The following is a 16650-nucleotide window of genomic DNA, read 5'->3' as shown; positions in this document are numbered from 1 at the left end:
ATTCAACCTCTATTGTTCATTTTAGGGTTATGTAGGATTAGGTAGGATCAATGAATATACCTATCTTTTCATTTTATTCCCTTCTAGAAACTTCTCCTTTAATCTTCTTTGAATTCACCTCAAAATGGTTCACATTTAATTCTGTGCCACCAGCTCATCAAGGTTATCTTCCACACGGTTCACAAAATCCAAGAAATCAAACTTGACTGCTCAAATTTGTCAAATTCATGATCTTTCTCATAATTTTATCACTCGATATTTTCTTTCTTTTGATGCTAAACAAAAACTGTGTTGCTTGACATCCACTGTCAAATCACTCAACATGAACTAAAGTTTACTAGTGCTCAACATCAATTAAACTTTACTTGGCTTACACTGTATCACTCGACATACACTGAGATTTGACTTTGCTCAGCTCCAACTAATTTTTTTCTTAGCTTTCACTAACTTTTCTTGGCACCTACTATGTAGATTGTTAAACTTAGTAGACTAAATTCATTTTTCTTGTTCTTCTGAACTTAATCAGTGTATCCATCCTATACAACCTTAAGTAGATAATCAATGCACTATAACATCACTGTCTTAACTGATCCTTGTACTCCTTTTCCATATTGTTAATGTAGATAGTTAATTATTATTACACTTTACCTAAGTTTACTTAGGTTAATGCATTATCATATTAGTTTTCAAATAGACACCTAGGAGTATGGGTAGTCATATGAGTTATCTTGTTCACAACACAGGAGTTTGCATATTCATATTACTTGTCTTCTATAATATTTTTTCTTATATCTTCTATAATCTCCCTCTTTGAAAACAATGCCAAAGACTTATCATCTTAATATGCATATTTGAACATTTTTAGTTTCTCCCTCTATCACCTAGCTTGTGATTGATTTGTAGCTCTAGCTCTTTGCTTACTTTAGGTAGTTCCTAAAGTAAGATCCACTACATCAATGTGTAACATATGTTAATCATCTCATTTGATGTAGGGAATTTCTCATGCTTCTTAAATAGCCTTGGATAGGGGTATCACCCCTATTTTACCTCTAAGATACTAATGAGCATCCTTAGGTAATTCTTTTGTGAAGATATCAGCTATTTTCTCTTTTGTGTTAACATATTCCATCTTCACCTCTTTATCTTGAACTAACTCTCTCAATTAATGATACTTAATTGCAATTTGCTTAGTATTTTTATGAAACACAAGATTCTCTGATATATTTATAGCACAATAAATGATCACAAGTTTAGTGATTTCCTCCTTCATACCTTTGAGTAGCTATTTGATCCATACAATGTTTGTACAATTTACTACAGCAATAACATATTTAGCTTCAACTGTAGATTGAGATATAGAATTTTGTTTCTTGTAGTCCATGTAACCAAAATTTTTCCTAAGAAAAATGCTCCTCCACTAGTGCTCTTTCTATCATCAATATTTCTAGCCCAATTAGCATTAGTGTAGGCTCTCAATTCAAAAAAAATATTTTTCTTGTAGTATAGACCATTGTCTTATGTTCCTTTTAAATATCTCATTATTTTCTTAACAAGAATCAAATTATTCTCCTTGTAATTATTAGAGAATCTTGCAACTATCCCAACAAATAATGCAACATCATGTATGCTATGTACTACATATTGTAATTTTCCAGTCATAGACCTATACAATGTTTGATTCACCTTAGTTGAAGCATCATTCTTTGACAATTTATGTCCTATCACCATAGGTATGCTTAATGGCTTGAAATATTCCAATCCAAAAGTTTTCAGTATCTCCTTTAGATATTTAAATTGAGTGATGTATATACCACATTTTATTTAATTTACTTGCAAACTCACAAAGAACTTGATCTCTCCAAACATAGACATCTCAACTTTTTTCTTCATTTCATTTGCAAAAGCTTTACATAAAGTATCTTGACCTCCAAATATGATATTATCAACAAAAATTTTAGATAGTAAAATACCTTTGCCTTTATCTATCTTCAAGTACAGATTATTGCTATCATCCATCCTCTCAAATCCAATTTTCACAAGATAATTGTGAACCCTTTCATACCATGCTCTTCGTGATTGCTTCAAACCATATAAAGCTTTGTGTAATCTACATACCATGTTTTTATTGTTAGTATCAAAAAATCCTTCTGGCTATTCTATATAAACCTCTTCTTCCAATAAACCATTTAGAAATGTAGATTTAACATCTATTTGATAAACTTTGAAACCTTTGTATATAGAGTAAGCAAGCAAAGTTCTTACTCCTTCCAATCTTGCAACATGAGCGAATGTTTCTTTGTAGTCTATTCCTTCTTCTTATGCATATACTTTGCAAACTAATCTTTCCTTATTCCTTGTGACTTCACCATTTTTATCTAACTTATTTCGATACAACCACTTGGTGCCAATCACATCTTTATCTTCTAGTCTAGGAACTAGAGTCCATGTCTTATTTTTCTCAATCCGTTCAATCTCTTCTTTCATGGCTTTACTCTAGTCCACATCTTCTAAGGCATCTTTCACTATTTTAGTTTCATGCATGCTAAGAAAACATGTATCATTTTTCAACTTATTCCTTTTCATTGGTCTTACATCTTTATCTCTAATTATTTGTGTTGTAGAGTGATGTTTCTTGACATACTTTGACAATCTTGGTTCTGCTCTATTTTCTACATTTGGGCTTTCAACTTTTGAATCACTATGTACATCTCTATTAGATAGTTCAACATCTCTTTCATGTATACTAATCTCAAAATCAAAATGTATCTCAACTTCATTTTGTAACTCGACACATGAATGTAACTCAGTTCCTAAATGCAACTTGACATTCATAGTATGTGACTTGACAGTCATTGAAACTTCTTGATTTGCAACTTGATTTAAAACATCTTCATTAGCAGACATACCTTGATAAAAGTATACAAATGATTTGTATTCGTCTAGTTCCTTCATAGGTTTAGCCTCATGTACTTCTATATATTCATCAAATTTTATATTTGCACTTTCCACAACTTTGTTAATGTTTGTATTTAAACACTTATAAGCTTTAATTTTTGTAGAATAGCCAAGGAATATACCCTCTTAATTTTTTGAATCTAGTTTACCATTCCTCAAATCTTTGAGAATGTAACACTTGCTTCCAAATACCTTAAAATATTTTATATTGGTCAAGTATCCATATCATAGTTCAAAAGGTGTTGAATGACTACCTTTCTTGACTTGCACACAGTTCAAGCTATAGATAGCTATACTTACAAGTCCTCTCTAGTATTTCAAAGCAACATTCTTCCCCATCATGAGTGTCCTAGTATAGTCCATTATAGATTTGTTCCTCCTTTCAAAAATTCTATTTTGTGGAGGGGTCTTAGGGGCAGATGTCTATCTTTTGATTCCTCTATCATTAAAAAACATCTCAAACTCATTTGATGCAAATACTCCTCCTCTATCAGATTTCAAACATTTCAAAGTTTTACTTGTTTCCTTCTCAACTCTTGTTAAGTACTACTTAAACATTTGGAAAGCATCAAATTTCTATTTTAGAAACATAATTGTCATCATCCTAGAATAGTCATCAACAAATAGCAATATGTACTTATCTCCTTTGTAGCTTTGCACACCAATTGGTCCACACAAGTTAGTATGAAAAATCTCCAAAATTTTGTTAGAGGTACAAGTCTTACTCTTAAAACTTGAATTTTTCACTTTGCCTAACTAACATTATTTGCAAATTATATTGTTAGGTTTCTTCAACTTAGGAAAACCTATGATTCTTCTCATGTTACTAATACTAACCAAGTTATCAAAATTAACATGACATAACCTCTTGTGCCATAACCACACACCATAAAACTCTACAATTAAACAAGTAGTATCATCCATATCAATGTAGAATAGATTACCTCTAGTTTGATCACCTTTTCCAATTAGATCAGTATTATATATCTTAGCAATCTTGTTCTCAAACTCAACCTTACAACATGAACTATTCAGTTGTGACACACTCAACAAATTATAGTTAAATCCTTCTACATAATAAGCATTGTCACATAAAATATTTTCTGTGAGTTTGATAGAACCTTTTCCTTTTATCAGACAAGGTACATAATTACCAAACCTTACATTATTTCCATCATAATAATTTAAGGTAATGAACTTACTATTCTCTCTAATCATGTAATGTGAACACCCATTGTCAATGATCCATCTGTCATTCTTGTTCACACTAGACACTAGGGTAGTTGCCTCATCCTCATCAAAATCATCCTTCATTGCAACATACACCACTTCGTCATCATGATTGTTAGATCTATCTTTAGTTTCTTCTTTTGTAATGTAGAAAAACTTCTTGCCTTTGTAATCTTTGTTGGATTTATCTCTTCTACTTTTTTACTTGTTTCCACCTTTTTAATTCTTCTTCTTTGGACATCTAGCAACAATATTGACCAACATCATTGTAATTAAAACACATGATAGGTAACTTACCTCTAAATTATCCTTTACCTCTATGAAATCTCCTTGCCAAAAGTGCTTCAAGTTGTTTTACATCCTCCTCATCTATATTACTATCAATGGAAACATATTTTACCTTTTTCTTCTTCTTCTCATTAGGTTCCTTCAATGATAGCTTAGCTTTGAAAGTAGATTCAACATTGTCAGATATGAAGTTTTCAAGATTAGATAGCTTGAAAGTAGTGCACCTACCTACTAGACCTTCAAGAGTCAAATTAGAACCTGGTATACATCTTAATTCTTGTATTGTAGAAACTCTAATAGCATAAATGGATAGTAGTGTTCTCAAAACTTTTCTTAGTACATTCTCATCATCTTTCTTACCTATAGCTCCTTGTATTGCATTAGCATCTTTTATCCTAGAGCAATGTTGAGCAACATTCTCACCTTCCTGCATTCTCATATCATCAAACTTACCTCTAAGACTTTTAGATTTGGCTCTTAGAACATTTGTGTGTCCTCCATAAATGGTGCAAAGAGAATCCTAAATTTTATTTGTATTGACACAACCCTTGATATCATAAAACTTGCCATAATTTAGGGTAGAGGCAATTTCCAACATTGTCTAGTTGTGTTCTTTCTTCTTTTTTAGATCTTCAATAGTTAAGGCTCCAATAGGATCAACATGCGTTGTGGTGATGGTAGATTGTGCATGATCTCCAAGACCTCATAGGTTTAGCTTCATCAAACTTTTCCATGTAGGAAAGTTACCTCTATAAAGCTTGGGTACCTCTCTTTTTAACATCTTGATCTTTTTCTTCTAGTACCTTCAAACTAGTCCTCTTTAATACATGGCTCTAATACCAATCCTTGGAACTCTTTAAAATATTTGAGAGGGGGGTGAATCAGTTATCCAAAGTCCAAATGTACATATAAAGCTTTTCATGGCTTAGTGAACCCATATCCATAAAAAATATTTATCATGCATACATCCATTAGATCATACAATCACTTAAACTTTTAGGTTACTGTCAAATCAACTTTGTTGAAATGTAAGCATGAAACATAATAGATTCAATAACACATTAGACACAATGATTCTATGTGGAAACCCAATTTGGGAAAACCACTAGTAACATGCTACTCATTCTCACTCTTCTGGAGTGATGCCTTGTGAATGGCCAACCCTGTTAAAGTTATAATGCACACTATTAAATGTGACCCATTAGAGGATTTCAATCACACTATTAGGAGTGAGACTTTTTAGAGGACTTTAGATTATTCACTTAGAATGTCACCCAGTTAAAAGATTTACAAATCACTATTAGGTCAACCTTAATCCAAAGGATTTACCCTAGACTAGTACAATGATTATAAAGTAATAGTAAGGCTTGATCTGATAACGACTTATAACACACTTGCAGATTACAGATCTCCATTTTAGTTCTCCATTCTACTTGTCTTTCATACACTTTAGCTCTGATATCGTGTTCACCCTTTAAGCATACATACCATTAAACCTTCTTGCTTTGCTTACAAATAGAAGTCTCTTCTCTTTGGTCACTAAATGAAGCAATACCTTGGACTCCCTATCTTCCTTAGGTTCTCGTACATCACAACCTTTACTTTTGACCAACCATATCTATAAATACAAAATTTAGATCTTTTTTTTGTTCAACCTTTATCGTCCATTTTAGGGTAGGTAGGATTAGGTAGGATTCAATGAATCTACCCATCTTTTCATTTCATTCCCTTACATAAAATTCTTGTTCAATATTCTTTGAATTCATGCCAAAATGGTTGATCTTGAATTCTATGCCACCAGATCATCAAGCTTATCTTCCACACAGTTCACACAATCCAAGGAATCAAACTTGTCATCTTAGATTCATAAAATCATGATATTTCTCATAATATTATCACTCAACATTTACTTACTTCTAATGCTCAACACAAACTGTGTTGCTTGACATCCAGTATCAAATCACTGGGCATGAACTAAAGTTTACTAGTGCTTGACATCAACTAAAATTTACTCGGCTTGCATTGTATCACTTGGCATACACTAAGATTTGGCTTTTCTTAGCTCCAACTAATTTTTTGCTTTCCTTGCACTAGCTTTTCTCGACACCTACTATGCAGATTCTTAAGCTTAGTAAATTCAATTCATTTTTCTTGTTCTTCTAAACTTAATCAATGTATCCATCTTTTGCAACCATAAGTAGATAATCAATGCACTATAACATCACCTTATTTATTGATCATTATACTCCTTTTCCATATCATAACTCAACCTTTCCTCTAGGTGCTATTATTACCTCATTTGATCAAATCCTCTTCATCAATCAAACAAATGATAGTATTCAAATCATAGAAGCAGTTGTCTTACCAGCAAGTAGTACGTTTCACATCAATGACAATATAATGATTGAAACACATTCTCATACCTATATCAATCTATTTCCAACAATAGTATATAAGAATACTCTATTTAGCAAGTGAATCATAGGTTGCATCAAAGTTTGAATTAGCACAAAATCTAATAAGGCATGATCATATTGAGTTGGAGAATTTTTTTTACACTAATTGAGGTAAGGATTTGAAATGATTGTTGATGATTTCAAGGTTGAAAGGACCAATGAAGATAAATTATGGAAAAGGAATGAACTAGTGAATAATTTTTGAATATTGATCAAGATTAGAGAAGAATTATAGAAAGTTCCAAAAACCTTAATTAGGTAGACAACAAAAGGCAATAGAAAGCTATAAAAGGACATATCAAGAACAATTTTCAGGTTGTTAATGTTAATAAGGTTATGAAGTTGCTACTATTGCTAAGAAAATTATTAAAGAAAGAAAAGAAGATCAGAGGTCATAACTCAGTATATATTTTAGAGATAGAGATAATATAGAGAGGAATTGTAGATCTAGCACATAAGCTGGTAACTATTAAGCATAAGAGTATTCTAATTAGGAAAAGAAAGTTGCTATTGTAAAGATCATTTCATGCTACTTTCTAATCACTATAGTAGTTTCTAAATTCTTGGAAAAGGTGGACCTAATAGTCTTTTATGTACATCCCTTAACTGAGTACAAACTTTAAGAGTGTTGTAAAATCCTTGATAAAGTCAGATCCTTGCAAATCTAATTGTATATTTCCAATAGAGAAAGTCATTAGAAGTGACTAAATATTGTATCCCTAACTAGACACCCTCTTACTATATTAATTGATGGAATTTTGGGTACCATCCCCATCATAGTTTTTCCTTCAACCAAGGGTTTCTATGATATCAAATGATTGTGTAATGTGTTATGTTTCATGAGCTTATGAATTTATATTGATAACTATTGAATTAGTAATTATGTTACTTTCATTTACAAAGTATTATGATTAAAGATTAGTGATTATCAAGTGATAGAGGAAGTAAGGAGAACTCTAAATTTTCTTAAAGATATTTTTTTTTGAGGATACTAATTCACCCACCCCTTTCAGGATCATATCTCTCCTAATAATTCTAAAAAATACACTCCATTTATTTTAATATCTTTGATGATTCATCTAAGATTCAGTCAATAACTACATTCCTTCATTCTAAATTGGCCCTTGCTACAAATAGGAAATTAACATTAATGTTGACATTGGGTTTTTCAATGTTGGCATTGAGTTTTTCTGTCAAGAATTTGGCCACACCATAGGATTGAATCTTGCTAATCTAGATAATATATTAATCTCATTTGATCATCTTTTCTTACTATACATTGAGTTCAGATCCCAGTTCAACAATCACCTTGTTTGGTCGTGCCTTAGTTTCAGTGAAAGTGGAAATATAGTTCTCTCCACTGGCCATTATTGAGTCTACCCAATAATTGAACACCATGTAAGTAGATCTACCCCTCTTAATTTGATCTAAAAATATCTAATTAGCAAGGGATGTGATATCTACTACAAAAGTATCATCTAGCAAGGTGAATGCATCAAGATTTTGAAGGGTATGGATGTACTCAACCATCAATTTCATGGATTTCTTTAAGTGTTTCTTATCATTCTAATATTTTTGGATTATTTTCACAATCTTCTAATTGAAGGCATTAATTTTTTTTATGTTTGCACCTCTAGTTACAAGCCCAAGGTTAGTTCTTTCAATTGTATAGTCTTGTGGTAGAATTTCATCTTGGCTCTTGTCACTAGTTGGCTTGTATACATTGGCCACCCACTATCAAATTTTCTTATCTAAATGAAGCATAAATTCAACTCTAAGCCTTTTTATTTTTGGTTTTTTACCTGGAAACTTGTTGACCATATCTTCTTTTAGAATATTATAAGTACTATTCTCCTCTTTTTGTTGACAAAAAGGTCAAACCAATTAGGTGATGTGGAACTTCTTTTGGTTTAAGATGTTTGAAGCACTAAATGGTTTCTAATAGCCAGCGATATCAAGGTATTGGCATCATCAATTTTCTACTTGTTCCCTTGATTCATGACTTCTATAGGACTTATTGTAGTAAATTTTTCTGCCGATTCACATTCAGCTTTCTCCTTGTCTAGATCCACCATAACTATTTATTGCACTTTTTCCTCTAGCTCCATGAATAAGTAATTTTTAGGGAATATTGAATTCAAAGTTAAACTGGTTCCTACACATGAGGTTTAGCTTTGCATTCAGGTTCTTAATTACCTATAGAGGGACATTGTACAATTTCATCAGTATGTAAGGAGGAAATGTTGAACTAGAACTAGTTGAATCTGTCAAAGGGATCTATTTTTTTCCCTTCAATTTTAACTTTATCTTCTCTTTAAGTCATTCTTTAGTCTTGGTAATGATAGAAAGATTTCTTTCTTAGAGGTCATCTTTCTCTAACTTGCTCCAATCTAGTGTGGATATAGGGAAGGCTTCAACATGATTTACAAATTTGGGATTCACTACTTCTTCATCCTCAACCTCTTCAATCTTGGAAATCTTTATTGGTAACTTGAATCTATCTTAAAGTAAATTTGGACCACCACCTCTTTCTCACTTTGAAGTTATCTTCACAATTTTCCTAATAATCTTCCATGTGAAGTTCATGGGCTAATGAGGGGTCTAGTTCAAATAGAGATTGGGTGAATCCCTTACTATGAAATCTAGGCTCAACCAAGTAGGGATTCAAGTTCATAGTTTTTAATTCATAAACCAAATTTAAAAGTATCTTGAATGCTCTTGTAGTGATAGTGACCCAATTCAATTGGGAAGGCAGATCCAAAACCTCTCCCAACTTTATAATTTTTGTCCATATTAGCAAATTTTTGGCATATCTCAATTAGCACATATTTGTCTAAACAATACCTGGGTAACTTAATGGTTCCCCCAAAATCCACCAACGCTTAAATTTGTAAATTGAAGGATCTGAACAAAGAAATTTCTATATATTGTAAGTAGTTGAATAACTTCTTTAGACAACCTTCTATTTTCCTTCCCCTGTAGTAAAAACCATTCTAGCCAAAAATATTTCTTGTACCCTCTGAAAATGTTTAAAGTTTCTTTTCTTTTGTAGCAGAGGATAATAATCATATATAGTCATGTTATTAGCTAGGACTTGATGAGGAATCACTCCCACTCTCTACAATATGCCAGAATGTAAAATAGATAAGATGACATGTAAAAGACAATGATTCTAGATACTTATGAGAGATTCTCATAAATCCTATCTGCAATAATCTTTGCCTAGTTAATGTACTTACCCTCTCCTAGGAAGCTTGAATGAAGAAATACATCCAATTTTCCCATTAAAAAGTGTGTTAATTTACATTTATCCTATTCAAGAGAATGATAATATCCCTAATTTATGGAATCATATCGATGAAGAGTGCTCCCCTTAATACCATAAACATATAATGGAAACAAATAAATAACAATAACTTGCAAGAACAAAATATGGGCTTCTTATTATCGCCACAAATGCAAAATTGCAAAATTTAGAATTACAATATGATAACCCACATGAGCACCTTTATTACAGTAATTTGCAAGAGAAAGCTGTGAACTACCACCCAGAGTTGTCCTACACAATGTTCAAGCCTTTCTTAAATAGACAATTTTATGATTCTCCGAAAGGTTCTAAACACTCAAACTTAATAGCTAGGGCTAATAGACCCCATGTTCTTTGTCCATAGATCAAAAATTTTTGCAAAAAATAGAGGCATGAGACAAGACTTATAATGAAACTAAATAACTTTCTGCTCTTTGTATTCATTTTTTTGAAATAAGTACATTCAAGATACATGAAAGACTCATAAAAACACCCTAGCAGATTAAAATTGCACTCTATATTTATATTGTTGCTATTCATACAAGAGAGAAATGTTAAGAGAATGGTGGAATCATAGCTAGAGCTAAGCTCAATAGTCATGAAACCAACAACATCCAACCTAGGTGGTATCAGAACTATGGAAACCAATCCAAGAGTCTGGAACCAACCTTGTACAATGAGAGAAGAAAGAAATATATAGAGGATGTAGTGCCTGCGCCTAGTCTACATTTTTTCTAGTTACATTTCTGATATCATTGCCAAACTCTTTTAGGCCAAATTTTATGTTTGATAATCAGTAGCATTATCTTGAGATTATTAGATATTGTTCCAAACTTAGTTGATATATGATGAGATTACTTGGTACTCTATACTTCATGTGTGCATGATGATTATTACAATGCTGTTAGATTATTGATGATGTTTAGTTAGATGGATTATCCTATGTCTTTTATGATGGATACTTACCCCATACTGCATGTGTATGGTGTGCGTGTTTGTTTTCTTTATGTATGATGTTTATGATATGGTTAAGGAAGGGAGTCGTAGTCACCTGCTAGTTGGGATCTACACGATGCACCACTTCTTGCCATTGCCTATTTAGCTTAGTATATATTATGTATGTACATTCATGGATTTTATGCAGGTTATAGATACCGGGTATCGACTTCCCTGAATTGCCAGGATGAACGTACCCTATCGCATTATCTCAATGGTAAGAGAGGGGAGATAAATTCTTAAGTCCAAATCCTAAACCTTTGAGCCATTTGTCTTAATTAACAATTAGGACAAGTATCTAAGTCGTGTACCATTCGAATGCGTCGAATGACGTTAATTCGTGATTTTTAAACCCTTAGTTGAATTTTGTATGTGTTTAGCTATGATGGGTTTTCGTATTTTTACATTATGAGTTTTGGTGAATTTTTTGTTAATTAAGTCTAATTAAAAAGATTTAATTAATAATTTAATTTAATGGAAAATTATTTGTTATGTTAATATTTTATTAATTGAGAAATTAATTATATAAAAGAGTCATATAAAAAGAATTAAATTTGAGAATAAATCTATAAGTTTAAATTTGAACATGATGATATTTAATTAATGTAATATATATACATATATATTTGGAGTGCATTTTTAAATAAATGCTAAATAATAATAATATTAAAATTAATAAATAGTTATCAAAATTATTGTTCAAAAATAAATTTAGAAGTGGGAAAAGAAAATTAAATTATTAAAAGTTTTAGGATTGCATAATATGTGCATGAGATTAAAGTAAATAAATTGATTTAAAAGAGGTCAAGTAAAAATTAAATAAATAAATTTAATGGATTATTGTATGTGCATGGAAAAGATAAAAGAAAGATAAATGAAAGTTTATAAAGAGTTAAAAAGGTGTGAGCAAAGAGTTCTATGAGGGGAATGCACAATTAATGCCCCGATTATAGGGAGAGAACTCCTTTATCACAAATTGGGGGTTCATTTTTCAGGGGGCTGGAAATTTTGGGGGAGAAGAAGGAAAAATTTTAGAGAAGGAGAAAGTTCTGAAAGGGGAATTGTTTTCTACAGATTTTTGGAGCGTAGCAAATTAGCATCAGTGTCTAGGTAGACACTTGTGAAGATTTGCATAATTCAAATACGTTCTTTTAATTCCTATCTTCTTCGTGTTTGCTAAATAATTGTCTGGATAATTTTGGTAAAGAATATATATATATATATCATGCTTTTGAATTCTGGATATTGGAAAATTATTCCCTATATGGGATGTTTTAATTGATCAATATAATTTCTTCCCAATAGATTGAAAATTGTGAAAACTTATCAAAAAGGGTAGAAATCTTATTGGAAAATCTTCTAAAAATATTGATAAGAAAATAAGAAATGGGGATCTAGATTTTTGTCTATCAGATTTAATTTTGAACTTTCGGTAAAAGAATATATATATATATATATATTTACACAGTAAATATATATTCATTTAAAAAAAGGTTTGATTATAATCGAATTCATTATTTACAAAGTTCTGTTGTTAAAACATTTTTTTTATAAAAAAATGAGTTTTTCATAAAAATGTCATTTTTTCCTTGGAAATCCGTTTCATATATATTTTTAAAAAATTATATTAAAAAAAAAGAATTGACTTTGGGAGGGGGGGTTTTACCCCACCCTGTCCCCACTTTCTGCTTGCGGCACTGTTGCCACTGACCGCAATACAAACTGCAGCAGCAGCAACAGTACTTAGTACTATTGCTGCGACCGCAGCCTGGCCTGCGGCCGACAAACTTTTTGTTAAAGCCATGCGGGCTATAAGCCTTTGAAAATAAAACATTTTCATTTTATCATTTTTAAATTATTAAAATTTGTTAATAGCTTTTTTTAATATGTATAAATTTTTAATTATTAATTTTATTAATAATAATTATTAATAAGATTAATATTAGTTATATATATATATATATCTTTTAATATAAATAAAATATTACTAAATAATATTTTGTTTATAAAATATATATTGTGAACAATTAATTAAATATATTAATTAATTATTTTAAATTAGGTGATCATTTAATTTAAGTTTAGATTAATGAAAATCAACGGGAATCTTATCATCATCAGCTTAGAGTCAATATAATAATATTTACCTTAGTAAATTTGAAAAATTGATCATGGGGTAAATATTTGTTTTATACTTAAGCTATTATTTAAATTTACTATAAGGAAAATGATGAAAATATTCCATCACTTGTTAGTAAAATCTGAAATGGAAAGTGCATCTCCACATTCAACTTAAAACTGAAAGAAATGTGCTTGTATCTTGTTTTCCTTATGCTATGTATGTTTGGGATTCTTTTGGGTTGACTAGATTGTTGACCAAGTTATAGGACATCTACCAGAGGCTTGGGGGTTTTGTTAGTGTGGTATCATGTTGACTCGATCTTGATCATTATTGCTCAACCATGTATGTGATGGTATGTTTATGATGAGTATATTTGTTTTGTTGATTATTATATTTTTAGTGTCTTGGTGAAATAGTGGAATGTATGCTATGAGATACCTAAATAACCATTATGAGTCATTGATCAGTATTGTTGGATTACTTTCGGTTGCTTGTTGAGAACCGATGGATATTTTGATTTATCTTGTTGCTTTCCAGTTGCTCGTAGAGAACTTATGTGATTACTATGATTATCTTTATGATTCTTTCCAGTCGCTTGTATAGGACTGAGGTGATTTTGCTATGATTATGTGATTTGTGATTTCATGAGCTTAGGCTAGGTTATCTTTATTCAGTGTCGAGAAGTGGCTTGCAATGGGGGCCGGGGACCCTAAGTGGTCCTGGGGGTAACCAATTGTAAGTTGTTTAATAAGTGATAACTTTACACTTAATACTAACTTAAATGAACCTAATAAGAGATAATTGTATGTTCTCACGCATGCCATGAGTGCTATTACAGACTAGGATGGGAGTAGAGAGAATGCTTGGTTATGACCTTGCATTCTGTAGTATGCCTTGTCAGTGCGAGAGGATACTAGTGGCGACAGGGATCACTAGGGACCCGAGAGTCCTAAGGGACTGCTCGGGTAACTCTGAATGTGATTTATGCGATGACACTTTTCCGCTTACATAGTAGATACCTACGTGTCTTTGTGGTGCCTCTGTGTTTAGATGTCAATCTATTTTAGGAACCTTTGAGTTAGCATACTTATAGGATTTCCTGGACTTAGAGAGTATTTATGTTATATGTTTTGTTATCTTATTTGGGACTTGAGACTATCTCCTCAGCACGGTGGGAGTGGACCATTTAGGTTCCACGTGGTTGGGTGGTAGTGCTTTTTACTCTTACCATTGAGATTCGTCTGAGACACCGTGGCTGGAGTATTCCTATTGGCATATATCTTCATTATGTTCATGGATCATTATGATAGATGGTTATATTATATGTTGGATGTTGTATCATTTTATGTTGGATGGTTAGAGAGTATTTATGTTATATGTTTTGTTATCTTATTTGGGACTTGAGACTATCTCCTCAGCACGGTGGGAGTGGACCATTTAGGTTCCACGTGGTCAGGTGGTAGTGCTTTTTACTCTTACCATTGAGATCCATCTGAGACACCGTTGCTGGAGTATTCCTATTGGCATATATCTTCATTCTGTTCATGGATCATTATGATAGATGGTTATATTATATGTTGGATGTTGTATCATTTTATGATGGATATATATCTCTTGATGTATGGATTTATTATGTATGATGGATGGTTTCATTTATTTTATTGTACGTGTATCATGGATCTGAAGAGGATGATGTATATTTATCTTTCTTATGTATATTCTTTTAATCCTTTCATACCTTGTGAAATGTACAGTGGATGAATGAGCATTCCGAATTAATTTGCCAAGAGGCATTCAAAACAATTGTATATTTTACTAACATTGGACTTTTCATTATTCTTTCATATGGATGTATTAAATAATGGACTTAGTTTTAGATTAGATTTTAAATGTGATTCAATGTCATGGGATCTTTAAGGAATGCAACTTGTTATGTATGTTATTGCTTCTGCTACTTTGTGTTTGGTGTGTATGTTATTCTTTCTTTAAAAAAAATGCTATCAAACTTAGTCAAACTTGAGGTTATTTCTTTTGGATCCCTTGGCAGGGCGTTACAGAGGAACAAAGAATCTCGAATCTAATCTGTTGATGCCATTTGTCCAGTTGAAATTCTTCCATTTTTTGAAGCCAAGCCTCTCTCTTCTCTCTACAACTATGGATCAAATCCCATCATTCTGAATAACAAACTCTAAAAATATCTTCTTGGATGATGGAAAAAGCCCCTTTTTGATAAAATATATGATTTGTTGAAAAAAAATTCCAAAACCCCTACCAAACTAATTAGGAGGTGTAATAATATTGCTATAATGAATTTCTCCAAGTTTGACACATACCCATTTCATTGTTTAGCCACAAACTGAATCAGATTTGTCTACACCAGAATGTAGTTGAAAAAGAGCACCTCAAACAAAATTGAGTACTATTTCTTACCATTGATACCTATGTAGAATATAATGGCATAACTAGAAATTATTTGTTGAGATCTTTCCAACAATATATGATAATCCTATATTGGCCTAAAAGAAATTTCCAGGGAAACCATTTAAAGTTGTAGGTTCAAACTGGTTTGTAGGCCCTAAATTCTTGCACATATTTAAATTTATGTTCAAGTTGAGGGTATATGATATAATTAGTTTTGATTCAAAATTCTTGTATTCTCATTTCTAAAAAATGAATAAACTAATCATTTTTTTCAATTTTTAAATTTCTCCCCATTTTCCAATTTGGGTCAAACTTGGTTGGCCAGGTCTTGCCATGTGGCACCACCTGATTGGTTGTTTTCTACTTAGTCACTGATGATGTCACCATCCACCTATCACCTCCACCATTTTTCATCATCTCATTTGTCAAAATTTTCCACCTCATTCGCTTATGGGCCTAGTGCCACTTCTGCACTCTTATGACCTTAAACCATAACCGTAGTGACTGCATGACTAACCATGGTCATAACTACTACTATTTAATACCACCTTTAACTACCAATCATGTGATTAACTACTAATCATGGTCAAAACTAGTAGCCTAAAACTACCACTTTGTTTACTGATCATGCGAAACCACCATCTAAAACTACTTCATGCAATCGGAACTACTAGTGGTTAACTGCTTCTCTGATTGCCAGCCATGGAACCATTGGCCTACCTCAGGATGTGTGCAATAAGGCAAGTGTGCATTCATTAGTGGTCAACTTCTTCTCTGACTGCCAACCATGGAACCACTCAGCCTACCTTGGGATGTGTGTCATGATGTAGGTGCTCGTTCATTTATCTACATTGAAATTTGTGCCACTTGTCATT

The 16650-nt window shown here is 31.9% G+C and overlaps 1 pseudogene; it reads right to left on the bottom strand.

The window, feature by feature from the left end:
- LOC149544884 (putative aldo-keto reductase 2) overlaps positions 1-13036 on the bottom strand; it is a 45607-nt pseudogene extending 32571 nt beyond the window's left edge.
- Between the last annotated feature and the right edge of the window lie 3614 nt (positions 13037-16650).

This window comes from Cupressus sempervirens, chromosome 8 (assembly GCF_028749045.1).
Source record: "Cupressus sempervirens isolate cs-2001-9-10 chromosome 8, ASM2874904v1, whole genome shotgun sequence".
NCBI classification, from domain to species: Eukaryota; Viridiplantae; Streptophyta; class Pinopsida; order Cupressales; family Cupressaceae; genus Cupressus; species Cupressus sempervirens.
This window is presented reverse-complemented; position numbering and strand designations above follow the sequence as displayed.